The sequence below is a fragment of the Linepithema humile genome, chromosome 5 (assembly GCF_040581485.1).
Source record: "Linepithema humile isolate Giens D197 chromosome 5, Lhum_UNIL_v1.0, whole genome shotgun sequence".
NCBI lineage: Eukaryota > Metazoa > Arthropoda > Insecta > Hymenoptera > Formicidae > Linepithema > Linepithema humile.
Window position 1 is genome coordinate 2575783 of NC_090132.1, and position 27663 is coordinate 2603445.

At 35.8% G+C, this 27663-nt stretch overlaps 1 protein-coding gene across 3 annotated transcripts in view; it reads right to left on the reverse strand.

The window, feature by feature from the left end:
* The window catches only part of LOC105675425 (metabotropic glutamate receptor 2), a 127196-nt gene that overhangs the window by 84563 nt on the left and 14970 nt on the right, over window positions 1–27663 (reverse strand). For all 3 annotated transcript variants that reach the window (XM_067355582.1, XM_067355581.1, XM_067355583.1), the window contains one exon: window positions 15969–16109. The gene's annotated coding sequence lies outside the window, so the exon portion shown is untranslated. The remainder of the gene's footprint in view (window positions 1–15968; window positions 16110–27663) is intronic.

A 27663-nucleotide genomic window follows, 5' to 3' on the forward strand; every position in this document is an offset into this window, starting at 1 on the left:
TAATTTTGCATGAGCGCAAGGTTGAGGCGGTGAATTCATAATGCTGTCCCAATAATATTAATTGTATTTTTGAAAAATATATTATTATATCTAGAACAGTACTGTCTGATAAAAGCATAGCAAACGAAAACTTGTTTTGCAATCATATGTCAACTCGTGAACAGTAATGTTTTCGTTCTCGGTGTTTACTGTTTACGTGCAATCTACGATAGCTATACGTAACGTTGAGCACTGCATTTACATCTGCCATCCAAAGTAAGATGATAAAATTGATCGATGAAAGAAAATAAAGAAAAACATCAAGGTAATGTATTTGCGAATTATGTAAAAACCTCGCGAATTTTTTCGATATTTATTATTTTTTGGTATATAAAGGATTCTCCAAGTTAGTAGACCAAAGATAAATTGTGCTCTGTGTGAAAATTTTATATATCATATTTTACAAAACGAAATATACGCCGCTATCGCGTATGCAAAGATATTCATTATTTATTTTTGTGCGTGTGATTTATACGATTGTGAAGGTAAATAGAAAATCTTGCGACAGTTTACGTAACTCGATACTAGGCACGTCCGACTATCGTCGTAGCACTTGGTCGTAAGTGCTCAACATAATGTGCGCGCAACCGTTAAATTTTTTATATTCACAGACTCGCGAGAAGAGAAAGATGTTAGGTTACGTTGCGTTGCGGAATATTCCGAGGCCGTAAAATACCACGCTCTTCGGGAAATACATGAAAAGTTTGCATTGAACGGTTAATACAAACTCGCGAGAAGAGGAACGATTTTACTCGATAGCCAGAATTCGATCATTTTCCGAGCGAGAAGCGATATGTTCGCGTATATTGTTTGATTGCGGGAGAAGAGCGCTAAATTGATCTCGCCGGAGAAATGTGAGAGGGATATAAGGCCTGCTACGAGATTAATCTTTCGTGAAAGCTCAAGGCAAGAGTTTGCAAGCGGATCTTTCCTCTCCTTTTGCAAGGGAAGGCCGCAATTGATACCACGATCCTGAACAATTATAAAACAAATATTTGTCTAAACAATGGTGAAATATAAATTTGTCGAAACATTAGTGAAATCCTTCGTTCAAACATTCTACGTGTCGTAAATGCGAAATATATTCATGCGCGCATACACATTTGCGCGTCTATTTGAGTGCGCGAGAGGTCTTTGGATTTTTCTCAATACGGTTTTTATTAACGTGCCGCCAGCAATACGAGATACGACTTTGTAGAATCGTGCCTCGAATACCGCCATCATGGTAATATGCGTATATATGGTGCTTCTTGGATATCGAGAAAACTTGATTGTTGGCATAGCAATCTGAACGAAGGTAACGCACAAATTATAATCACGGTTGTAGTATTGAGTTATGATATCCTTTTATTGCCAAATAAAAGTGTTTTATTGTACCATAAAACGTACCAAAAATAAAATGGATCTAGTATTCGCAATAGTTCGGCAATTGGATGATTGTTAAGAATTTGCGAGCGTATTGTAAAAAATTAATTGGTAATAAAACTGTCAAAAAAATATTGCGACTAGATATTGAATTTTCTTCGATTTTTTCTGCTGCACCGATATATCGCTTTTCTACATTCCGACTCTCATTTGTTAATTGTATCTTAAAGAAATAACAGTTAGTACGCTTAACTTAATTATATGAATTTACAGTTCATTTGTATCTATTGCAAAATGTATTCGATATATTAATAAAGCGCATTGCGGTTCTTGTGAAAGAAGATTATACGATTTAATGCAGCAGAAGTGAAAGAAAAAACTAAAATCCGCAGTAAAGAGGCCATGGCTTACATAAGCTGGTCCATAGAGAGCTTGCAGACTTATTTTTCCATTAGAAAGCTGGAAACTAAATTAAGTTAAATTATTCAAAATTATCACGAAGACATTAAATGCTAAGTAATGACTGTGCAATTCTGTAAATTCTTTTTGCTTCTGCTTTGCATCTGTTATCTATCGCAATTTATAGCAACAAATAAACTATGAAAATATATATATATATAGAAATACATTTTTGCTATATATATTAACATTGTAGTGTAAATATTATGCTTCCTTTCTTAGTCCACTAAAATTTAATAACGTTCCGTAGCTCGCCAGAGGCTGCAGTCGTAAACAGTATGATCTTTCATAGTATATATTGCGCTCGTAAAAAATGAGAATCTCTTTAGATATTAAGAAACACAGATTATATATAGCGCGTACTATTTATAGTTTTTAAATAAAGTCAGTCTTGTCCCTGGCTAATTGCACGTGATTTTTAATGAATAACGATTTTCCAACGGAGCATAAGATTGGCTGTCGAGGCGTCGCTCGTGACCTGGCACTTAATTATAGCCAGACGTTGGTTACAGAGATTTTCATTACAGTGCTTGTACCAGCGTGGCCAGATTTAATCTGACGAGTTCTACTGTTCATTTTCCCGAAAATGTCACTTTGGCGAATTGCTTTTTTGCTGCGGACAACACTATTTCCTCGTTGAATTATCGTTTCCTATTTTATGTCATATGAATCGTATATGCCATATTTTATTGTTTTTTGATGTCCCGCAGTGGTACAGAAATAATTACTTTATCACTATAAAAGCATTCGCGGTACGTGAACATGAAAAGGTACATAGGTACATTCAATTGTTACCGAAACGTACTAACAAGAAAAATTTGGCAATCTAAAAATTAAAAAAAAATCTGAAGCTTTGTGAAAATACAATACATATAAACGCAATAATGTAACTATGTTTTTTATTCTCTTTTTAGCAGTTTTAGGAATAAAAAAAATCCGACTTTTATATTTCTGCTAATATCTCTAAAACTGCAGAAGATATTGGAAAAATATAAAATACATAATTTTATTATTTTTTTATGGTCTGTAACTTTGTTTTACTAGATTAAAAAAAAATCTTATAAATTTTCGGATCTGGAATCTTTATTGTGATGAAACATGTCGTTTAAAAATATAAAACTTTGGGTAGAATCGATCGAAGTTATAGACTGTATTATATTAAGTGAAGTTGCGGTTATAGCGTAAATTGTAAGCATATTCCTACGAAACAAGCATTAAGCCAAGAGTAACTCGATAACCAAGGACCCTCGTTCCTAAGTGGTCGGTACTTTCGTTATCGGTCGTAATCTTGATGTATGGTCGAACGTTATAGAAATTTCTTTTGAAGTGCAAATGTCTTTTGTGCTCCGCGTAGAATTTCTATTCAGAAGCGTTGTGTCATCCACTTTATATGTAGTTTAATGTCACCCGCTGATGACCGGCGTCAATCTAACACCGCATAATGGCTATAGCGGCGGGATACTTGTGCGACTAAGGGGTTAAACTTTGGCCATTAATGTCGTCAGCGTATCAACACGCTTTGTCGGATACATTTGTGTTGCTTTTTGCGACATAACTTCAATACATTTTACCTATTTTTCTTTGACTATATTGTCGAACTATTAAATTTTTTGAGAGCTACTGAAGCTCTACTCTACAAATAATAGAGAACATTTTTCACAAAATTGAACAACTTTCAAACCGTTGAAATTCAGTAAAAAATGATTGCAAACAAAAAGTTTGAAAGTATATTTTAAAGCTTGAAGTTTATACTTTTACGTGCTTTAAACCATTTTTTTTAAATTTTTTTATCTTTACACTTCTAAGCCCAATAAAAGAACATATTATTTTGTTCTTAAAATTACGTACGTTCAACACTCTACAGCTCAATAAAAAATTTTTTCTCGTAAACTTTATAACAAATGTCAAAAGCTACAACATTTCACCTATAAAATGCGTTTTTTTACTGCTACGATTTTTTTTTTTTATTTTTATTTTTTTTTTTTTTTTTGGCAGAGTTACATGACTTTGGCCGACGAAGCTATGAACCTGTAGTTTTTACACTAATACTACTGTCGATTTAAATTCGCGTAACTCAGACAAAAAATATCGTATCAAAATTTAGAAAAATGCATTTTGTAGGAAAAATGTTTTAGTCTTTGACACATGTCATAAATTTTGCAAGAAAAAGTTTTTTATTGGACAACAACACAATGTGTTCTTTCTTCAGACTCGGAAGATAAAAAAGTTTCAAAAACGGTTGAGAGCACGTGAAAGTACAAGTTTCAAGCTTCAAAACGCTTTCTTAATTTTTTGTCTACAATGATGTTTGACCGAGTTACTACGATTTGAAATTCGGCCAATTTCAACCATCTGAACATCTCCACGCGGCAGAACAGCGCAGCCGACTGGCTGAGTGCGCACTATTAATACGTATATTGCCGTATTAATGGCGCGCACTCAGCGGTTTTCGGCCGTACTGCTCTGCCGCGTCGAAACGTTTAGGTGCTTAAAATTGACGAATTTTCAAACCGACTATTGCACATTGCGGCGATGATGATATTCTCATGTTACCAAAAGTTGGTATTAACCCACATCTATATAGTTGTGCAATTATGAACATTACTTGCGTCAACCACAATTCTGGAAGATTAAGCGTATCTAGTTTTTGTAATAGTCTCTTAACAAAAGACACTCGGGACAAGAAAGATTCAAACTGGCCACTTCATTGCAGCAGCCATTGTAGCGGAATCGCTGATGTGACGATTCTTAATGAGTAACAAGTTTGGTTATGAAATTAGTAGATTTTATGGTAAGATGGGAGAATCAGCAAAATTGAGTTGCTTAAGATTCTGTTGGTATATTCTGCGGATTTAGTCGTAATTAACCGTAATGCACCATTACCGCATTTCCTCTCCGTAATGTAAGCCGCTTTCTCTAAACAAAGCTAACGTTTACAAATTTTGCCCCAACGTGCACAAGACTGCATTCAAAAGCATGCATCTTAAAGTTTTTAAACAAACAAGTTATATCTTGTTGTAAATACAAATTATATAAATAACATAAAATTTTCAAATATACAAAAATAAATTTACTGCACGATTTACTGCACGCATAAAAGCAATGTTCGTTCGTGCTTCGTATATGCGCGTGCAATAAAAACGATATAGATAGCGATATAAAAATGACAAAAAACTGACATGAATTTTTGGAGAGCGATGCAAAAATCTATAAAGTCATCGGAGTGATTTGAAGTGAAGATATATGGTGCGTACTGCCGTTTATCGTGAGAGAGGGAAATGGCATGAAGTGATATGTGACGTGGAATGACATGAAGTGCAAGAACCGTCATAGGCAAGTGAGAAATTACACAAAACACGGCGTGATGCCGCTGCAGGAAATCACATACATAATGCGATACATAATCTACGGCATCGGCTAATGCAAAATTGACATCGCACTCGCTGTGGGAACTCCGCCGGAATGCGCAGATGATAAACAATTTGTAATTTTTCCGCAGTCACGTCCGCGATAATTTCGCAACTCGTACGTGGTAAATGGATTTCCCCGGGAATTAGACAAGAGAGATGCGATTCGGCTGGCACTTGCTTGCACCTGCTCGGCCACCGATAAGATTATTTACAGCATGAACGAAATCGTATTACACGCATCTGTGCGCGGAAATTGGCACGAGCACCGTCCCTGCTCTTTTCAAAGCGACCAACCGACGAACCGAGGACGGGAGTATTGTCTATAAGAACATATACGAAATACGTTTCAGTATAATCCTAAAGTACGTGCTTTCTAACTACTGTGCCTTTCAATGAGTTCTAATTGGGTCATACGAGAATTACACTGAAAACCTAATAGACTAAACGACAGTTGCAGTGCTGAAGAAACTCCAGCGTTTACCTTTAATTCATTTATTTGCAAATTTGACTAATTGTATTTATGCAAATTAAGTTTAAATAAATCATTAAATTTAAAAGAGTAATCCGGCGCCGTATCGCCACATTTCTACATTAAATTACACAGCCGCGAAAGCATATGAAATTTTGTGCTTATTTCTGTGAGAGTTTTTAAAGTAAATCGAGTATTAAGAGATACATTAGCTCACGTTAACGTCACCGAAAAGATCTGATCGACCGACAAGTATCGAGAAAGAGAGAGAGAGAGAGACATGTAATGTGCGCCGAGCGACACTCGCGTGAAAACTGCCTCGAAAGAACATTTTCCAAGACTGCCGATAAATTTTACATTCTTTTTTTTATACATAGGTATCTTACAAACAGTAATTGGTTTATTTGCAGAAATATATATATATCTCCTTCGACCTCAATATCATCAGTGATTGCGTTCATAGAATACTATGATAGAGTTAAATTATGCAATCCACAGCTGGCGGACGTGTATCCTACTGGAACTCATAATCGATTATATCGAAATGCACCATATTACTCCCGAAACACATCGATATTGATTAGAGGTCAATTCATCTATACGATACGCGCCTAAGCGAAAATACATTAACAGATTGATGCGCGACATAATTATATTTAAAATTTCTGTAAGATGGAGCTAATCAATGTATCAAATTATCAAAGATGGACAATAATGCTTCTAACTAATTTCCTCGGCGGTAGTGCCGTGTAAATTTTCAAAACTTTTGCAAGAATTCGCGAGAGTTTAGTTTGCGAGAGAAAAACACAAGTTTGATAAAAATTTCAATGTTTATTTTAACGTTCATCGCAGTCCAAGCGGAAACGGAATTATTTGTTAAACAACGATATATAACGTGTCTTACAAATCTCTCAGCATGTTCAAATAAAAAGCTACTTTTCCAACAATATGTTCAATATCGTTCTTATCGTTATTGCCGATTGCGCATCTTTTTTTAGAAAGTAGTCCTGACAAGTGCAAAGGACGTGATAGCAATATGCTTTATCACGGATTGCTGTCTCTCACGGATGATTACTTGTGAAAATGGAGAAAGAAGATGAAACGAATACTTGTCATTCCTATCATCTATACTTCTACGTACGCGTACGAGATGTGATTCGTTATATTCGCATTTCTACCTTTCCAGACACAATAAGAGCGGCATTACAGCTGGATGCGACGTGCGTTAAGATTAATGTTCATCTTGTATGAAGCAGCTTCAACAATTTCTATGAGGTGTCATGTTTCTTTTGCGAGTATTGTTACTATGAGATATAGAGATATGCACTACTCTCATACAATACATCCGCCCGTCAGCATTCAGATAGATATTTAAGCAGATATAATAAACCTACATAAATTTATTTCGATAGTGTTAGTTATTTTTATTGTATGTATATATATATATGCATTAATACAGTGTTTAAAAAGAAAATGGCAAGCCAAGATTTCTATACCAAAATTTTATGTACTTAACTTATATCCGAATCGATATCGATATCGAAGTTCGATGCTAATATTGCACCAAATATAAGAAGGAACTTTTATGGCGAACATTTAAAAAGTCTTACATGCAAAGTGACTGCTTTCATAGTAAGCGAGATATAAAAAGTCCAATATGCCATGAATCGTAAATAATAAAAAAGACAAAATAAAGGTTTCGTGAAAATATCAATTTTATATCAAGGTCTGCGAGTATTTTTAGAAATACTATGAACACTATGAAAGTTTGAATATAAAAACAGCACGCACACAAGATTCTAACCGAAATGAAGGCGTAACTTAAAATCAATCCACATATATTTTATTCTAAGTATGAATATAGCAACTGATCGATAAATTAAATTATAAAATAAAATTAACACAGCAATTTTTGACAATTTAATCGCGTATGTAAATGATACGCTAATTAAATCAGAATCAAAATTAAAAAGTTGTTGAAACTTGAAGAGAATAATATTTTATTGGAATTTCAAATTAAAACATTTATAAATTTATTATTGAAGTCTCAGCACTTGCGGGAAAAAGTGACGTATTTTCATTGTCAATTTAATGATACACAATTCACATATTTACAATGTAAACTTGATTCAAAACTCACAAATAGAATCTGATATGCTCTGCAGAACATAAATTGAAATGGCGTGTTTAATCTTAATTAACGAAAGTTGTCTCATTGCGAATCTGTGTGCTAGCAGCAAGTCAAAGCATCCAAAAGCGATAGTGGGCACAAAGTTGCTCGTTTCCGTTTAATCCTACCGTTTGAGAATGAAGTCACTCGAGCAGAACCAGCTATGAAACACTCACTTCGTCGTCGTCGTCGTCGTCGTCGTCGTCGTCGTCGTTATATTGGATTGGAAAATCAACGCGTGCAAATGACAATTGAAGAGAATGTTCGTGCATAAACGTGAGTTCAAAAGTTGTTTAGGCAATCGAAGCGTTGGAACAGCTGTCATGGGAAATAAAATATTTTGCAATGCTCAGACAATGGCGCTCGGAAGACAACAACAAGAACGATAACTCGTCGTTACCAGAGACAGTATCGATAACGGACTGCCGATAAGAGAATGTTCCGATATCGGAAATAAGATGTTTCATCGTACACCCGAGGGTGATTCAAGGGATACGTTATGAATAACAAATTATGATGATCAGTAAACGTCAGGAGCGTCGATGCGCAGGAAATTGAGCCCCGCAGCTATTTCGCGCACTTAACTTTTAAACGAATTTAATAAAAATTTATTCGAGAAAAACACTTGCACCGTAAATTTTAAGCCTACTTTAAACTCCCACGCATTAGCCAACTGCAGTTAAGCATTAGCTGTTTACTTTTGAATCTTTTAGAATACAATTTTGGAATATAATACAGTGCTTTATATTTTACGACGTCTGTACATCATTTTGGCGATGCAATTTTGTTTAATATAAAATATCTTTTATTAAACGGCGAGAAAATCAACCGTTAACGCGACGTATCTGTCCATATCATGTCGGCTGCTGTGTGCTAGGAATGCGGATATTTGAGCAAAAGTTACGTTTGTGTGCACGAGGGACGATAAACGGAATGACAGACGACTACCGGCGATTAATTGTCACGTAGGCTCGTAAATTTTGAAGAACGATCATTGATACGGAGAGAGAAATCCCCTGCGTCATAAACGTCGCGAACAACGTTCGCGTTTTTGTCTATGGCCTTTTAAACGTAATTTATGGCATTCTTTTCTCGTTTAAATAGCGCTTTTCGGTTGACACGTAGCTGGATTAATTGAGATACTATAGAGATCCATTAACTTAATCCGTCGTAATTCCGCCATGACCTCTCGAAAGAGAAAAAAGGATAATGCACCAGCGAAAGTTCCTAAATATTCATGTACACCACGATATTACGCTTTTTCATTTTTTATTTTTATTGCCTATTTTTATTTAAAAACCCAACTTCTCGCGCAAGATATGACTTATCTGAAACTCTGAACCGTCACTAGTATAAATCGATGATGATGTCGATCTTATGAAGAGAAAAGTTTATACGTTGTCGGTGCGTGTCGTTTGTTTAGTCGAGTTTCATCTTTTATGTTCCTTACTGGGGCGAAATAACTATAGTCGTAAACTGACGGGTACACGCTGAGGAATAATATCGGGCCGTCTAAGGCTAAGTACATCGTAAGGAATCGAATAAAAGTCTGTCTGTATTTAATGGCTTGCGGAAGTGTTCTTCCTCTCCTATTCTTCTCTCATTCTTTCGTTCTCTCTATTCACAAAGGCGAGATTCGATCTAATAAATCGACCGACAAAGATCTAATAGTTTTAGAATTTTACGACCTATTTAATGCAAATCGCGATACTTGAGATTAAATATAAAGATTAAATTAATTATAAATCTTAATTATTATTAATTAACACTCAATATTTTTAAGGGTCTATTAACAACCGAATCTTTTCCCCCCAACTGTATTATAATTTAATATTCTACTCTTAGTTTATCCCCATTGTTTTATTTTAATTACGACTTGATCGAACAATTTAGCTAGATTCGATGCTCGAAGGAGCATTCAAAAATTTTTGCTTCATCTTATTAACGAAATTTATTGGTTTTATGTCAATATTGTTCTCATGTCAATATGTCAGTTAAACTGATCAGAAGTCGCATTTTAGTAAAGTCCCATCTGTCCGCTTTGTTTCTTCTGAGAACAAACTACGTCTGACCCAATTCGTGCACTTTCTACTGCGAAACCATAAACCAAATCCTCCATTCAGCACATTATGATTGGCCGTTTTGAAGTGAAGTACTCGATTAAAGAGTTTCATCTAATATCACAACCGCATTTCATGAGATGATACAGTCCTCTATAAACTCCAGTGTCCGCAGCCATATAAGAGCAGTTAGTTAATATAACTAGATCTCGTTTGTTTAGCTGTGTTTTCGCGTTTATGTTTCCCTATTTATGTTGCGCTGCGGGAAAAAAGTTAAGAATGTTGTGACGGCCATCAACAAGAGTGACACTAGTTAGATACAGACGCGGAAGTTACATCGCTTCGGGACAGTCAAGTAAGTGTTTTTAAAATTTATTCGCCGTTCTGTGCGCGCGGTTGTTAACAAAGCGAATTATGCACGAATCCAAAGCGGCAAAAAAATAGACGAGCGTATCCATTTAGCTGGAACGTTTTCTGGAAAATTTTGAACTCGTTTCGTGCGCGTGCGTAGGAAAAGAAATGTTCGAGTGGAGGACGTCAATAGCGATTCGCGTGATTCGTGCACGAAAATCGATTGGCCGCGCGATCGCCCGGCGCGCTCCTTGACGTAAAATTCGTGTTATCCGTTTTATAGTCCCATAACTGGCCAGTGGCTTCACCCGTCTCATCACTTTTCGCTTTCATTACGCTTCTTTGGACCTGGACTGGAAGTATTAACGATGACAAGTAGAGATATGAGTTTCATGCCTGAAATTCCGCTTTAGTAATAAAATATATTTCTTAACAGCCAAAAGCAGCCATAAAAATATATTTTTATGTTAATTCTGACAGTAATGAAGGAACAAGTGCAAATCCTTCATCAATAGGTATTATTGATGAGCGCACTTTTTGTCAGCGAAATCCGGTCGTTTAGAAAATGAATCTCGTCAATGTTCCTTTGGTTTTTTATATTGATCAGAAGAAGTTCTCTCCGAACTGATCTTTCCCATTCCGAAAATCACATGAAATATTTTTTATCGCCCTACTGGTAAGACAAAAAGTCTATGTTTATATAACAAAGTGTGATATCCCAGTCTGACTTCAATTTGACTCATTCTGAACTAATAATGTGGAAAAAATTGATATGGCGAATAATCGAAATCCCTTTTTCTTCTGTCTCAGACTTCTTTCTAGATATTTTTTCGACATAACGTTAGATATTTTTATTAATTTTCTAAGATATTTAAAAAGATAAAAAAAAGTAAAGGAAAATATTTAATGTACAAACAAGAGCTAGAAAGTAAGATAAAATCCTGGAATTTCTTATATCTGGAATATCGCATATTTTGTTAAGAGTTATATTACTGTTTTTCAGATTACATTTTTCGATAAACAGCGGAAACGTTAAGAGATGTTTGAGCAAATATGATGTTCTGCGTTCTATTAATCGCATGAAGCAACACTGATTGATTTTGGAAGCTGACACGCGATTAAAAGTTTCACATTTTTTTTTTTCGGCAAATAAAATTCGTTTGGATCGCTTGGAGCTTTACCGAGGTTATCAGGCATCGGACTGTTCTACAACGACCAAATCAATTACGTAAATGGATGTAAAATTGATACAGCCAACATTAATTCCGGCGCAGACCGTCCATGTACCGTCATTTTGTCGGAATATCCCTGTTAGATCGGCTACTTCGTAACGTGATTCGCGCACCAATTTCGCGCGCTTTTTCAGCCTTTTTTTCACCACTGTCAGCGTTTCCGTCGGATCCGCACATTTTTCGCCAGCTGACGACGCAATGCTTTTTTTGGGTTACCATTTTCCTTTGTAAGAGACGCATGATCGACGGACACTTTCGTAACGCTTTGTGCGTAACCATACGTCAATGTCGTTTGTCAATATGCGTGCTTCTGCGTTTTCGATCGTTAAATGGAGCGAAACATTGAGAAATGGTTGTTTTGGCTGCCGAGAAAGTAACAAAGAATATAACAAAGAGATATAAAAGCTTGATCGTTCGGTCTAGAATCAAGTTTGAATCTGCTTATCAATTTTACGATAATCAAAATTTTCTAAATGTTGAAAAAAAAATTGTTTAAAAGATTTAATAGCACAATTGGCAAGCCTTGAAAGATACGAACAAGCGCCGTGACGCCGGTTTTGCGTAAAGATATTCCGAACTATCAAACTGAATTGAATTTTCTTACCGTCCAGCCAAGCAAGTATCTGAGAGGAAAAAAGCTTCTCTCAAAGTGGTGAAGTCGTTAGGAAGTAAATAGCCATCTATAGAAATCGAATGCGCAATAAAAGTTTCTGATATGCGTTTATTTTGAAAAGATATTTTCAAAGCAAGCGAACTGTACTTAAATCTCGGTATAAGCAACAAAAGTAGCGATCGATCTGCCGGTGAGTTTATTACGTTTGTACGCTTCTATTATACGTGTATGTACGATCGTAAAATGTTTTGTCGACCAAACGATTATTGGCAAACTTGAACTCGACTTAATTGAAAGAAGCGCGATCTTAAAAAGAGGTGAATGGCGATTTTGAACCGTCTTATACATATATGAAAGAATTGATTAGTTCTGTTAATTTATTATTATTCTTAAAAGACGTCAAAGAAAGAGAAGAAACGACGAAACAAATTCATTAAAAACCTCCGCTTTTACAACGAATAACAACGGATGGTACGTGTATTCGTATTCATGATACAGTCGAGTCAAAGTCGTACTGTTTGACCATTGCAACTTTCGTATCACTGCAGATTTCACTTGTTGCCGAGAACAAAACTTAGTTCTCCGGCTAAAAGCTTTTTCTGCCATAGCGACAAATAAAAATTGTTAAAATACTGACGGAAACTGCTACGAACTAAGAGATTTTATATCATTTATCAATTCTTTCATATACATATGTATAAGACGTTTCAAAATCGCCATTCACCTCTTTTTAATTTTTTAGTTAAAAATAAGCGATCTCTCTTTCCATTTCCTTTTTTCTCTTCCTTAATACCCTGGTTCATTTAAGTGGAGTGCTTTTCTACGCCGGGAATAAGGTGTCTGAAAAAAGGCGATTCTAATTTCCCGAACTGAAAATGGGGATGAGGCAGGATCAACTGCGCCATTCGCGTTTTAGCGCGATTAGATAGATATTGGGCTTTTATAGATTCTAGATTACAGAAGCTGTGTGCCGACTTTGTACACACATGTACATAAGTCTCTAATTAACGCGATTTAATAGCATTATGTCGTTACCTGTGCATAGAACGGAGTATCGTTATTAGCATCTGATAATACACATATCTACAGATTTAATTGGACTTCAGAACAAGGATTAACCTTTTAATCATTTTTATTCAAAACTTAGTCGGGAAAAAATCTCTTTATGGTAGAAAAACCAAAAGCTTTAGAAAATGAATCAACCTGCGAGAATTTATTGTCAACAAAAAATATGTTTTAAATAACTTAAAAATACTATAATATCCTATCGAAAAATAAAAGAATTTCTTAGAAATGAATAATATTACAAAAGTCTTCACGTTTCTAATACTTTTTCTATACTAATTTCAAATTTTGTTATCTATGTGAGTTAAATATATATTTTATTCTCTTTGCATTGTTTAATAAACGCATTATTAAAGAATTAAAAAATATATAATTACAAAATAGAGAGATTAAAAATGCTAGAGATTCAATAAAAAGTTTTGTCATAAAGCCGATGAAAACTTCTCCTACGAGAAAAGAATTCAAAAGTTTCGGTTAATGCAACGCTACAATATGATAGAGCTGGTTTTTTTGCACTTTTCTTCGAATCAACCGAGTCAACAGTTCGAATAAGAGAAAAAAAGTAAAAAATTTTATAAAAGCAAAACTCAAGGAATATAATATTACTAACTGGTGAAGAAAACTTACTTCTCCCTTATCGTTGTATAAAAGTTAAAAGTTGTCACGTCTATTCCTATCCACCGGGAATCTACTAAACAAACTTAGTGTAATATTGCAAAACACACCGAGTGGAAAATGGAGCGACGGAGATGCATGACGAGACGTTCGCGATAAGAAAAAAGAACTTGAGGAAAGAGAGATTTTTGCGCCTGGCAAAAAGAACGCCTGGTGAAATCTGGCGAAGATCGTAACGTTGCCAGAGATTGAGTGGGCATAAGTGGGGCTGGCGAGAATACCCCGTCGGGGGTGTTTTACCTTTCTTTCTTTGTTCGTTTCTTCTTTGTGCAAAGTGCATCTTATGATACGATGCTAAGTGCATTTACTAGAAGTTTAGATTTTAATACAAGTTTTGTGCGCTGCGCTTTTAAACATAACTCATGCTCTTATCACAATTAATCCGGTAAATAAATTTTTATCATACTGTTAATATAAATTATTAATTATAATAAGTTAAACAATGTATTGATATATTAATAGAATTATAAAGTATGATAATAAATAATAATATATTTAAATGAAAAATATACACACGCGCTGTACTTCATGTTTGTATAACGCTTTGCATGATTAATGTTGTTATTGTTCGATGCGTTAAAAGAAAAAGTAATGACGCAGAACGCGAAATAAAATGATTCAGAAAAAGCATCATTTACTAACAAAATCACAATAGAGCCTCATTTCCGCCGAATCTCCGCTCTGATTTCTCGGAGATTCGGCGCCTCGGAAAAGCTTCTTTTTAACCCCCTTTGTTATTTTGTATAAGCTCGTCGCGTCGTCCACAACTTTTTTCAGATTGCCTTTTAATGATCTCAAGTCGGTGCGCAACGAGCTATGACAGATTAATTTACAGCAGAAGGAAGCGCCATATATACGTTTGATTTATTCAATGACCACATTACTGCTTCTCGGGTTGCAGAAGCGAACGAATACGTTACTTCCTGCACGTTGTGCACGGATGGTTTTGGAAAATGAACCTGGTCGTAAATTTTCTTGTTTGGCAGTGGGAAGCACCGTGCGACGCAACATCCCGTATAAACTGCATCCAGCGCAGGTCCGATTATGATAAATTTTTATACCGGTAGAACGTTATTAGAGCGTCACGGCCCGTGTTTACGTGAAACGCGAGGCACCGCAACGTTTATCAATAACGCGATGCGGGACAATTTCGCAAATACGAATGTCATTCTGTTTAGTTTGTACATATTTAAATAAAAAAATATTAAATTTTTTAAATTTATATATTTAAATAAAAAAATATCCCAGTAATTTTGGCGATGTTTTATTTGCCGTTAGAGTTGTAATAATCCCGTTCGATTGTTCTGACGCGATTGTTCTGATACCAGATAGTTTGCACAGCGTATTCCTTTAATATTTATCAACTTGGTGGATACTCGTTCACCAGCTCGGTTGTTCGGGAAAGATAGACGAACGAGTCGTTCTTGAAGAGTGATTTTCGGAATCTTATGGAAATGGAGGTAGAGTCGGTGCATTCGAATCGCTCTTCGTGGCACAAGAGCCCGGATCATACTGAGGAAATGTACGGCTTCGAGGAGCTTCGGGAATTCTTCTCCTACGATCTCGTTAGTTGGTGCGCATGTTTACCTTTGTGAATAGCATTCTTTACGTACAAATGGTTAATTGACGGTTACGAACTTTATGGCTCAATGCAGACCTTTATTCTACGTGATTTCACTGACGATCAGTGGAATTTCTCTACTACGTGAATTGGCCGAATTTTTGCGCGTATCCCTGCACGTAAACCACGACCTACATTCGAATTTTAGTTTTATCACTTCTCTATAAAACCCTTTTTACACCTGGATGTAAAATAATGAATTTTTAAACTCTATAAAACGCCAAATATTACATTGTTTATGCTATCAATTTTAGATAAAAAATGCACATGCAGAGTTTGAAATATGCGATTGTATTATGCAAAATCGCCGACCTTATTTTGAATGCATGAGCGTTATCTAATAAACACGCGCATACGACACACTTAATAATATATAACGTGAACGAATAGTCGCTGCTTTTCAAGTAATTGGCTTGTGCAAAAAAAAAAAATTACTCACGCGTCCACACCAAGCGCCGCTGAGAGATTAGAAGCAGTCACCAGAAAGGCTTTCTAATTCTAAAGTTCCATTCTGCGGTGGTAGTTCCGTTTGCTAAGCATCAGTCCACCGTTCCGTCACCCCACTGCTTTCACGACTAAGCTGTAATACATATTAATGCTGTAGATCGCTTTTCAGAATCTGACAGAAAGATGCAATCCATGTAAAACGAGTGATTTTCATCAGAATCAAAGCGGCTTACATTCGGAAAAGATTAACGAATCGGACAGATATCTGTATTACTGAGAATTTGCGTAATCCAGAGATTATATATAATTATTAAACACTTTGGATATTGATTGAAAAGATTTCTCACTTATTTAAAACGTCTTAAATTTTAGTCGCTAAATTTTAGTATCGAGAAATAGGCATTAAAAAATTTGATTTTCTAAGATAATGTTTCGGAAGATACGTTTCATCTTTAATATAGAAACTTTTTCATTGATCTTTTTGAAACTCACATAGTTTATAACTTTCAACTAAATTTTCAATTTGATTGAAAAAGTTGTCGCTCTTGCCCCGTTCTCTTTTATTCGTTCGTTTTATATCACATTTCTTTAATGGCGGGTACGAATGATGTGCACAGCTTGAATTTAAATGGTTTCATGTATAAATCTTTCGTCTTTCTAAGTTAGTTTTGCCTTTCTAATTGGATGTGTCTATCATGTACTATAAATGGAAATTCCCTATATGTATATTAGTAGAGATTTATGCAAAGCATGAATTTAAGTAAAGAAGATAAAAAATTTTAGTTGCCAAGTCAATTAACGGCACATATGTCTTTTCCAATAAAACGCGCGATAAGAGTAAACGGTAAACGATCGCTACATATCCATTAATCAAATTAATCATTCAGCGTCGAAGAATATTCATAAATTGCATAACATTGCAAGAGTTGGTGAATACAATAAATTTACAAATATTAATCATATTCATCAGATAATTTAACAATTATGCATAATCTCGCACAATTATGCATATTTTCCCTATTTATCAAATTCACCGTAAAATATACATTATAAAAGTTATTTATTAATTAATATTAATTTATTAGAATTGTTCTAATTATATCTTTGGTTAGGTAAATTGTACATAAAAATTAAATGCAATTAGAGCAATTTATATCGGCTACTTAAATTTCGCCGATTTTCGAGTGCAGTAATCGTTGCGTTAATTTAGTTTAAAAGATGGATCTTTTATCTCTTTAAAGAGTTAACCGCGTAATAGACTTCCCGCTAAATTATACATTAAATAATTCCAAAGGAAGTGTTTTATCGTGATTCGTTTATCTTCTTACTCCTTATTGCTTTCCCATAATTACTCTTCTGATTTATAACGCTTGATATTGGATTTATAAAATGAGTTCAATTTTTCAGATTATATCACACCAAATTGCCGTATCAAAAATTTTTAATTTAATTCGCGTTGTAATAAATAAATAATATCTTTTTGCACAAATAAATTATTTATTTTACAGTTGCTTCGCCGTCGTCTGATGCTCTTCCGGGCCTGTTATTAAGTTATTTCTTTAATTTCTACAACATACTTGACGAAATGTTAAATCGTGTAAGAGTGCGAGACTTTGAAAGCTTTATACGCTCCATTAGAAACTATTTAGAGAAATAAAGCCATTTGTCATTCTACCAGCGTTTCGACGTTTCCGAGTCAAATTCGCAGTCGATTCTACCAGCGTTTCGACGTTTCCGATTCAAATTCGCAGTCGATCGAACTTCCCAAGTTCGTGAACGTAAAATCGCGAGCGCTGCCCACAATCCTCGGACATGATAAACTTCTAATTTATGCAAGCCGCATTAGTCGCCAAAAGGTGCCACGAGTTATGACGAAGAACAACCACCCGTAATCCACTAAAACTACTGTTGAATAATGACTTGTCTCGCGTTGCATGAATTATGTGTAATACATTCAAGTATTATCTCGAGCAAAAGGGTTAAAGCCTGGAGGAAATTGAAGATAACCTTTAGGGATTTGTTCACGTAATTTTTTCCCGATAGAACAGTGAGGTAAAAAAATAAAAATTTTTGCGCGATTTTGCGGGAATCGTGATCGTGTTATTTTTTCGGATGTGTGAAACAATGAGATTTGACGGAATGAGAGTCACGTGAGATTGAAAACGATGAAAACTGAAAAAGTTTTGGCCGGCAAATACGTGATCGGCCTTTTGTAGCTGTAAAATCCGCTAGAAACTGTTCGCAGGCCAGTTTATAGGTTTTTGAAAGAACTTTTATTCGCGGAGCATACACTTTGTCGAATATTTTTCATCAATATTGTACAGAGATTGTTCTTTCATAGATATCAAAAGTTTCGAAATTATTGACAACACAAGACAATGCAGTGTTTTTGTGAGAAAACAACGTCAATGTCGAGAATAGAACATTAATTTTAAAAAACTTTTCCTCTCTTCGTTATCTCTTTATCCGTTTCAATTATTGTTAATTAATCTTTCAATAAATATATATCATTATTAAAAACGTATTATGTATTACCAAACGATAATTTAATAGCATTTTTTATCGACTTAAGTTATTGAACCGTGTTATGGATTTAATATTTTACGCTGCGATATAACGCATGGACTTTTACATAAAGACTTATACTCGTATGTAATAGCGGAAATTTCTCGTCTAATAAGCCGCTTTCGTATAATTTGCTGAAAACTTTGTGAGTTTTGACGGCGAACTTCGTGGATGAGAGAGAATGGATTCTCTGGTTTTATGAAGCTATGAAATATTTTATGCCATCTTAAAAGACGAAATATTATAGTACGGTAGATGTTCTAGTTGTCAAAACATTTGGTGTAGAATATTCCAACGCGGCACTTCGTAACACTCGTATAACTTCGCGATTAATTTTATAAAACGTTCATGTTTAATTTACCTACTCGACAAATCTTACGTTTCACAAGAGATTTCATAATGAACAAAGACGATACTGTCGTCATAGAATTTCGTTCGTATATCTTAAACTCCCTTGTGCTGTGAGATATATGCGGCGAACATCCTATTACTCGCTAAAATCTTTGCCGGTAATCGAAAACAATGACGCATATTTCAAGCGTCGTAAATTTATCGGCAATAAAACGTCACGGGCACGATGTTACAACGATAGTGTAGTTTCATAAAATTGTCCCAGTTCAATCCACCAAATCCGAGAGTCCGAAAGACAAGACTTTTCTTTCTTCAAAGTTTTAAAATAATTTATCTCAAAAGGTTAATTTTACGAGCAGATAAAGTGACAAGTTAATTATAATATATATTTGCAGGCATAAAATAAAAGAGCTATGCATATCAAACGTTGGGATAAATTTTAATATTGCATAAGACTTTATTTAATTTTTTGTTAATGCGATAAAATACAACAACAGATTATTATTTATCTTGTCGTATTGTTGTATTATTCTCCGTATTTCCGAATGCTTTCATTCAAACCTTCTTTGAAGACATAAAATATGATCGCAAGATATTTTGCCAGTCTATAAGCTGTCATAAAAAGTTAGAAGCTCTCAATTTGTTAAGAGGCTGTGAGAAAAAATTTCAATTTCGAGTAACGGTACTGCTTACCGCGACAAATCCGGATTACGATAATCTATAATTGAGTCAGATAATTACTCGCGAACATATGCGCGTCTAGTAAAAAATTTCTGTAGAAGAACTCTGCATTCTATAATATAAATTTCAACAAAGTTGTTCATTACATTTTTAATTATTTCTCTTGCAAATTTTATGAAGAAAAAACTTGAAGAAAAATATGTCAATGTTCAGAGTGATTCGATACGATTTATAGATCTTTAAAATAACTTTCTTTGTCGACAAAAATTGTATGCATTTAATCAAAAAGATGTATACTTATCGATCTTGTAAATATAAGTTTTCATAAACCGTAGCAGACTTAAGTATTGAAAAAATATTTCTATTAGCTTCTACTTTTATCTCAGAAACATTCGCACAACATCGGTGACCATGCTTTCGCGAATTTCCCTCTGTATTGCTTCTACGTGCGACCGACAGATTTACAGCAGCTCCAGAATTTGATAGTCCCGCAGAGTTCCAGCTAAAAACGCTCCAGGTGCTATTTCGGAGTTTCATGCATTTATTTGCGCGCCTCTCGAACGTCGCGGAGGTTCCGATTTATAAGCGAGAAATATATAGCGCAACTCAGCTTACCGTAGTATCCGATAGATTTATCGACAGTATAAACTTCTAACCCAAATCAACCCGAATGGATTGATTGAACTAAACGCTGGGAGATCAACTAAAATAAAACGCGCTGACGACACAACGATGCAGTTTTAAATTTTAGATCGTTCGACTTGATAAAGTGCGCGACTTTTTCCGGAAATTGCCGCGGTTTATTAAACGTTTAGGTGTATTTTTCATGAAAAATCGCACGCAGTTGTGGCGGAATCTGGAGAAACGGCAACCTTTTGTTTCTCTAAATAGACGAATGAAAGGAATATATATATATATATACACTTTACATTAGACCGTACTTAAGATGGATGTCGTGAATTATAAGAGCAATTCTTAAGTTCTGAGAACTGCAAGCGTGACTAAGAAAGATATAGCGTGTTCTTTTCAAAGGTGAGCGTGGAAAGACGACGATAGTTACTTTATGGGAGGAGAGAGTTAAGGAAGGACTTTTTTGAGCTGCCAAAGTAAATTGACAGCGTATATACAAACCGTCTCCATTTCCCATCTCATTATCGAATGCACGTCAGTTGCACAAACTATACAGCGGTAAGTTTACGCGTTCCGAAATGACGAAGATATCTAGACGGAAGCGTGAATCTCCTAGCATATTTGCTTATCAAAGAGGAATTATGCAGCTTTAATTACATCCATAATAAAAGACGCCCGTCTTTAACGACTTCAAGAATGTAATTAACGGGGACACCAAACTGCATTTTATCATTCGCGCCCGCGGTTATCACCGCAACTGCGAAGAACGAAAATCGAATGCCGATATCTTACAGACGGCGAAAGATATTCAAGCAGCTTCCCTTTAATGGCGCTGGATCACGGTTTGCTGAATTCTCGCTCGCTGCAGCCTTCACAACGATTCGCTCTTTCTGCACATATAATTTCGCTAGTTCTCGTCGATTTCATCCTAAACCCTTTCCGCCAGTTGCACCGTCGACAGATGCTGCACATCGTAGGCCACCTTTTGCCACGCAATTACCCTGGAAACGCGACATTCAAAGAGCCGGGTTTCCTTGCCGTCTATCGCCAGGCGAATTCTCTTCGGGATGGTTAACTCCGCTTCAGTGCGCGCACAAAACGCGAGATCGAGTAGATGTACACGAACGGTTAATTAACTATCCATTATCTGTGTCAAAGCACGGCGCGCAACACCGTAACTGCGTCTCCGCGGTAAACGGTCATTTTTATATCGCGGTGCTCTTGTTTTCGGCGTTACATTACGTGTGTCAGACACAGTCGTAAGGTTTTGCGGCCCTTTGGGGTATTCTTCGTCGCGAGATATCCCCCACGTTATCTGCAGGCGCTTTTATACGCGTCGTATCACGACGAGAATGTTAAGCACGGGCTTTATATGCAGAAACGTCGTAGCAACGAATAAACGTTTTTCGCGAGGTATACGATACAATTGTGTCGCGCGCATGCATAGAGAATGTCTATCAAACGGAAAACATTAGTATTGCCTCGCCATTTGCGATTCGCTATTTTACAGATCGTTATATCGTCGCATGGCAATATGTTAAATGCTTCATGTTTAATTAATAATACATTTAGTTGCAGAATCTCGGGCAGCAGTATATCCAATTGTCTGCGCTGTGGAAGACGCAGTGGAATAGCAGAACAATTCTAACGTGGTTTCTCGTGTATCGTCACCATCGTACCGTAAATCTTGTTCAAATAATAGATGAATTAGAGAGACGATTTATAATTTATTTGTCACTTGACAAGATTAATTTCATACAAATTGCAATTTATTTAAATAATTTTAATAATTAAATTTAAAATATTTTCATAATTATTCAAATAACGCTCTTGTTTGCAATTTATTATTTGTACAAAGAGAATAAAAATAATGAATAATACATATAAATTTTATTGCACATTAGCCGAAAATGTTTTATTTGTGAAAAAAAATTTATAAAGATGCATTATTCATGATTATTTTGTAATCAGTGTAATACAAATAATGAATAACAATTAATGCAGTTTCATCTAAATAACGAATCGGTTGTAAATTTAGTCAAATGCTCGTCTCTGCTGCTTCCGAAAGGACAATAGTCACAATATTGTTGCAACAAAACACACGACTCTGCGTGTCATTCGGAATTGTCTACTCCACGAGTTCTGACACAAACAAATTGAATTCGATCACAGTCGAAGAGAAACCGGTCAGCACTATCGAAAGCACAAGATAGCGTGTGTCGCGAGCGACGAACCGACGGATGGCATGTTTGCTTTGGCACAGTTGAATTGAGTGCCGAAGCTTGTATCACGCGGATGTAAATTTTTATGACGAGTCACGAGCATAAAGCTACGTGAGATGGATCAGAATTGAGCGGAAGTGCACCGATATTGCGCCCGCACGTGAGTCCTTACTTTGCATACGTACGAGAATGAATTCAATGAGTCGGAAAAGCTCTGTATGACTAGATTGTAATCGTTTCATGAGTCGCGATCTTTTTATTAAAAAAGCAGTTCCTAGTATTTGCACAGAATCCGTTTTGCGGATTTCACCGAGCGCACAATCTGCAGAAACTATGAGAAATGAAATCCACCCTACAATCGATTTCTCGATACACTTGAACTTATAGTCCTGATGTTGCCGTTATCTTTTCTAAGCCACACAGCGTTGTGTCACGCATTTTGTTTAAGATTAAGAAGAGACACGTGAAGAGTTTTAATGAGATGTTTAGTAAATTCTTGCAAATATGATTAGTACAAATTAAATAAGAGTTATTAAAAATAAAATAATTTGCTGCTTTTTATTAAAAATTTGCAAAGCAATTACTTGATAACGAAAAATGCACATATATTTACGGCGACCTTGCGCTCTTTAGCGTCTTTATCGCCAACATCTGAAATGTATAACTTTCAAGACGTGTTTTTATCTGCTGCAAGATTTATCTAACGCAGAAAGAGCGAAGTCAAGTCCTTTGAGAATCGATACCATCTTTCGTTTCTCAGAGCTATGAAACAGCATTGAAATCGCGCTGAAAGAACTGTAACTTTTATTAAGATTAAAAATTGTTTCTTCTCAAAACTTTTTCCTTCAAGTCAAGATCGTTATATATTGCCGAACTTATTGTTTATCAATACGTTCTCCAAATTAGTTTTCTATTTTTTTTTTCCACAATACTTTGAAAATCAATCATCGCAGTATGCAAGTTCGTTACCTGTGAACGATGTATCCGCAATTGTCGGTATTTCCGAAACAAGTCGAGAAGGAAGAAGTTCTGATTTGCTCTAGGTTGTTCGTTAGCGAGTTTCGCGTGAATTCCCCACGGAACTCGAATCGCAGCTTAACTACATGGTCAAATTTAACAAAGACTTCTTTTCGAAATTTCTTTCGAACTTTTACATCTATCGTATCGATCTATACTTCGTTTCTACATTATTGACACGTGCAACTATCTGATATTGCGTGTCTGTATATTTGATGGCGGTACCCGTATATTTATTCAATTCAAACAATTTAACGTGTTTTCAGAACCGCGACACCCTTATTTCGTGGCATGGAAACAAAGATTTTCATCGTGTCTCGCGATAATCTTCGCGACTTTTTATTACGCACGCATCGCGCCGATATTTATGGCACGACACGAAGTGCCGATACGTGCCCGTTAAACTTTATCGTGGACTCATGTGCGGTGAAATATAAAGATCGCGCTGACCACGGTTCGTCATTTTACAAAATTAATATTTTACGCAAAATCAATATCTTAATATAAACGGACGCGTTCAGACAGAATGCGTTTTTCTTTTTCTTTCTACTTTTATAATTGTAGCCGACAGATAAGATTGCACATAATAATCAATGGCGTGCACGCAGTGAAATTTCATTTTTCATTACCGTTCAATTTTCAAAGCTATCAGTCTCAAGCTTATTAAAAAAGTAAAGTCAAAGAATAATTGCCTTTTTTACACGGAAGCATCTTGAAGAATTCTTATCGACTCGCCAAGATGTGTGCGTTTTTTTTTTTTTCGAACAAATTTCTTTTGAATTCTCAGACAATGCATCGACGTACGATGGCATTCATATGTGACCCGCATGGCATTCCCTCATGTCGTTCCACTCGGCCGATTCGCCACCAGCGTCAACATACGATATGTACCCCTTTTTCCTTTTTCCCTTTCCTCTTTTTTTTTTTTTTTTTTTGTTAAACGGATGAAGTCCATCAGCTTGGAAGTGCTGCAACGCGAACACATTGCTATTCTGTGAAAGAGATGCGGAATGCCAATATTTTATCTCACGTTTCTTCAAAAGCCGCGACTCACCTCCCAAAGCATGTGGACACTATAAGAGCTACCTCTCGTGGGGTTCATTTGTATCCTTAGGAGACTGCGAGATGCGCAGCTCTCTAAAAGGCAGAAGACATTTTATCTAAGTTAACGCGACGTGATCGCCGTAGTAAATAACGCTGTTAGCGTCAACGTGAGCTTTTTTAATATCTGCAAAAGGTTTCGATCCTTAAATCATATTCTGTCTGAGCAAAGTTGTTGCCTTTCACTCGCAATATAACATATTTTTCATTAGCTATCGAGCTGTATCAATTTCTCTATTTATCTATTACGCGTACTTATCTATGTTTTATCGCAATTTTATGCGTTCTTTTAGATTATTATCGTTTTACATTATAAAGTGAGCTAATTTAAACTTCAGAAGCGCATGTACTTCAGAATATCGCGTGATCAACGCGACAGCGTATGATATATAGCGTAGCATGTCACCTCTACACCTTTAATGGGATAAAAGGATTGAACTTTTTTCATTTGAAAGAAGAAAATGGTGTGAAGGTTTCCATTTCCCAGAGGAAAAAGCTACGATCTCATAGTAAAACGGAGAGAAAGTGAAAAAGCTTGAGATAGAAAGAAGAAAAAGGTACATGATCATACGTTCAATGTCATATGTTCCACATACTGAGTGTTTTTATCGCGGCTTTTTATCGCACTTCTTATCATTTGACAATCTTATTGTTTCTCACATGATCGCTTTAATGTCGTTTCTCAATGGATAATTTGCGTGTAAACATCGATTAATTAAACAATCGAAATATTCACGCTCTAATTGAGCTTTCATCTTTATTTAGCATTTATAATTATATAATTTGTATGTGATAAACAGATTGAACGATAAATAAAATTATTTCCTCTGTTACTAATCACTTATAACACATTGCAATTTGCTTCATCATAATTATACTTTGTTATTGCAAGTTGTTGTTAATAATCGATAATAAGCAAAGACGGAAATTTATGTTAAAATAACAATCACTGCAATTTTCCGTTCATTATCAAATTTACAAGTAATCTCGATCCAAAACCGAAACTTTTCTATGATTAATTTATAAAACGACGACAGGAACTCTGTTAATGGTATCCACGTAATAACGGAAGTTTTGCAGGTGTCCCGCAGGACGAGAACGACAGAACGGTGTCGATAAGGAAAATTAAAATCGTCGAAAGAACTTTGGCGGTTGCCGGCTGGTTTAGTCGTTTCGATCGATATGACACGAGTAAAAAAGTTTAATAGATGTGGGTGGTGCGAGTGAGCTGCAAAGAGAAACGGCATCGTATTGTACGTCAATGTCCAACTTGAATGAAAAAAAATTCGACTATTTAAATTGGCTCGTGCTCAATGCCACATGCTCTTCGAAAAAATAATAGCCGGCCCCTATTTAGCCCCTTCATTCACAGGAAAAACTCTGATTGAAAGTTATATTTTATACATTTTTTTTCCATTTAGAATTTGTAACAAAAAAAAGTCACATATAAATTTGTCGTGTAAAAAAAATCTATTAACTTTAGACATTTAAATACGTTTTTGTAATCTTTCTCTACGCGCGGTTAAATAACTGATCGCTCAAAAATTGTATCAATTTATGTTATTTGTGTATATTTTTGCTTCATTTACTTATGATTGTTGGTTATTAATATTGCCGTTTTAGCATTGTGTCCATTAATAGGGCGGAAGTTTCTATTTGGAATCGATAAATCTTGTTCCATCTTTCTCTGCGTGTCGCACCCCGAATGCTGATGCGACACGTTGTAAAGTAAATCCTTGTTTACGATGTCGGATGTACAACGGGGACTGCCGGATATCGCCGCAAGCGTATATTCACGCCTCGAAGGAAACTGCGAAGGCTAGTTGTCAAATTGTATCGCCGCAGGGGTTAGATGTAGATTAAACGAGCGATTTTCAATCGGAGACGATATTTGACTAATGTGATTAATTTGTTTCAAACAAATATATCACCCGTGAGAAAATCGCCAGGTACACGTATGTGTGTGATGTAAGTGATAAAAAATATATAAGTTTAGATCACACTTTCAATGCTGCAATGTCAAGTCTCGAAGCTGTCTAATTTCTCAAGTTGGACCATGCACGGACTTTGTTTTTATTCATTCGAATAATTCTTTCAGCACAATTATCTTTTCGCATAAATTCTAATAATCGCCGCAGCTTCGTAAATTATGCAACGTATATAATAATAATTGATGTCTTGTTAATATACTTTAATTAGTTCATTATGCATGATAATTAATATAATGAATTTAAGAAATAATATATTGCACTGTTTTTGTCTTTTAAAGAAGATAATATTTTATTTTGACTGACGTGTATAATAATATAATTAATTTTTACCCGATAGAAACTTTTACTTGATGCCATATAATACGTACGTTACCTTAATACATAATATATACATTCGGTGGATTTTCTCACTTCCCTTCTGACATCATTAGTAGCATACACAGCTGCAACGGGACTCATATTGCACCTTAATTAATGAATTATTATCTGTACGAGCCTCGACAAATGTCATCTACAGATGCAGTGGCGTAAGTGACAATTTAATATCTTTAGTGCAGTGCATCTCAACGCAAGGGAGAATCGCGTGACCGAATTTCACGAAAATGATCGATGGCGCGGCATCGTTACCGCATAAAGCGATTATATTTCGTCCTTCCTTGTAGGCTCCAGGGCACCTATCGCAGTTTCGTTAATGCGTGACGCGACCCTTTGTACATGCAACCCCATATTGAGCGTAGTTTGTGTCGATACAGAGGTACGAGGTACGACACACCATCCTTTGTCCCTCGAAGAGGTAGCGCTGCTTTTCCGAGCACGCGAGCCGATGGAATATTGAAGTTTATCGAAGAGATATGGCGCGTGCGCAATTTATTCGAAAATAAATCTTCGGTTTACCCGTTAAACGAGTTAAGCGGCCAATACTTGGCGGGCGGACGGGCGTTAATTTCGTCGGGTTTTATCCGGCTGTTTGCTTTTTGTTTCTGCATCGGACTGCGGACAATTCTACGTGTTCTCGCTCATTCGAGCATGATAGATTTATCGGTGATTTGAACGACGGCAGAGCCGCTGGAATTACGCGCTACTTGGGATTATTTCGCGATTGATGTTATTGTCGAAATAGCACGGTTTT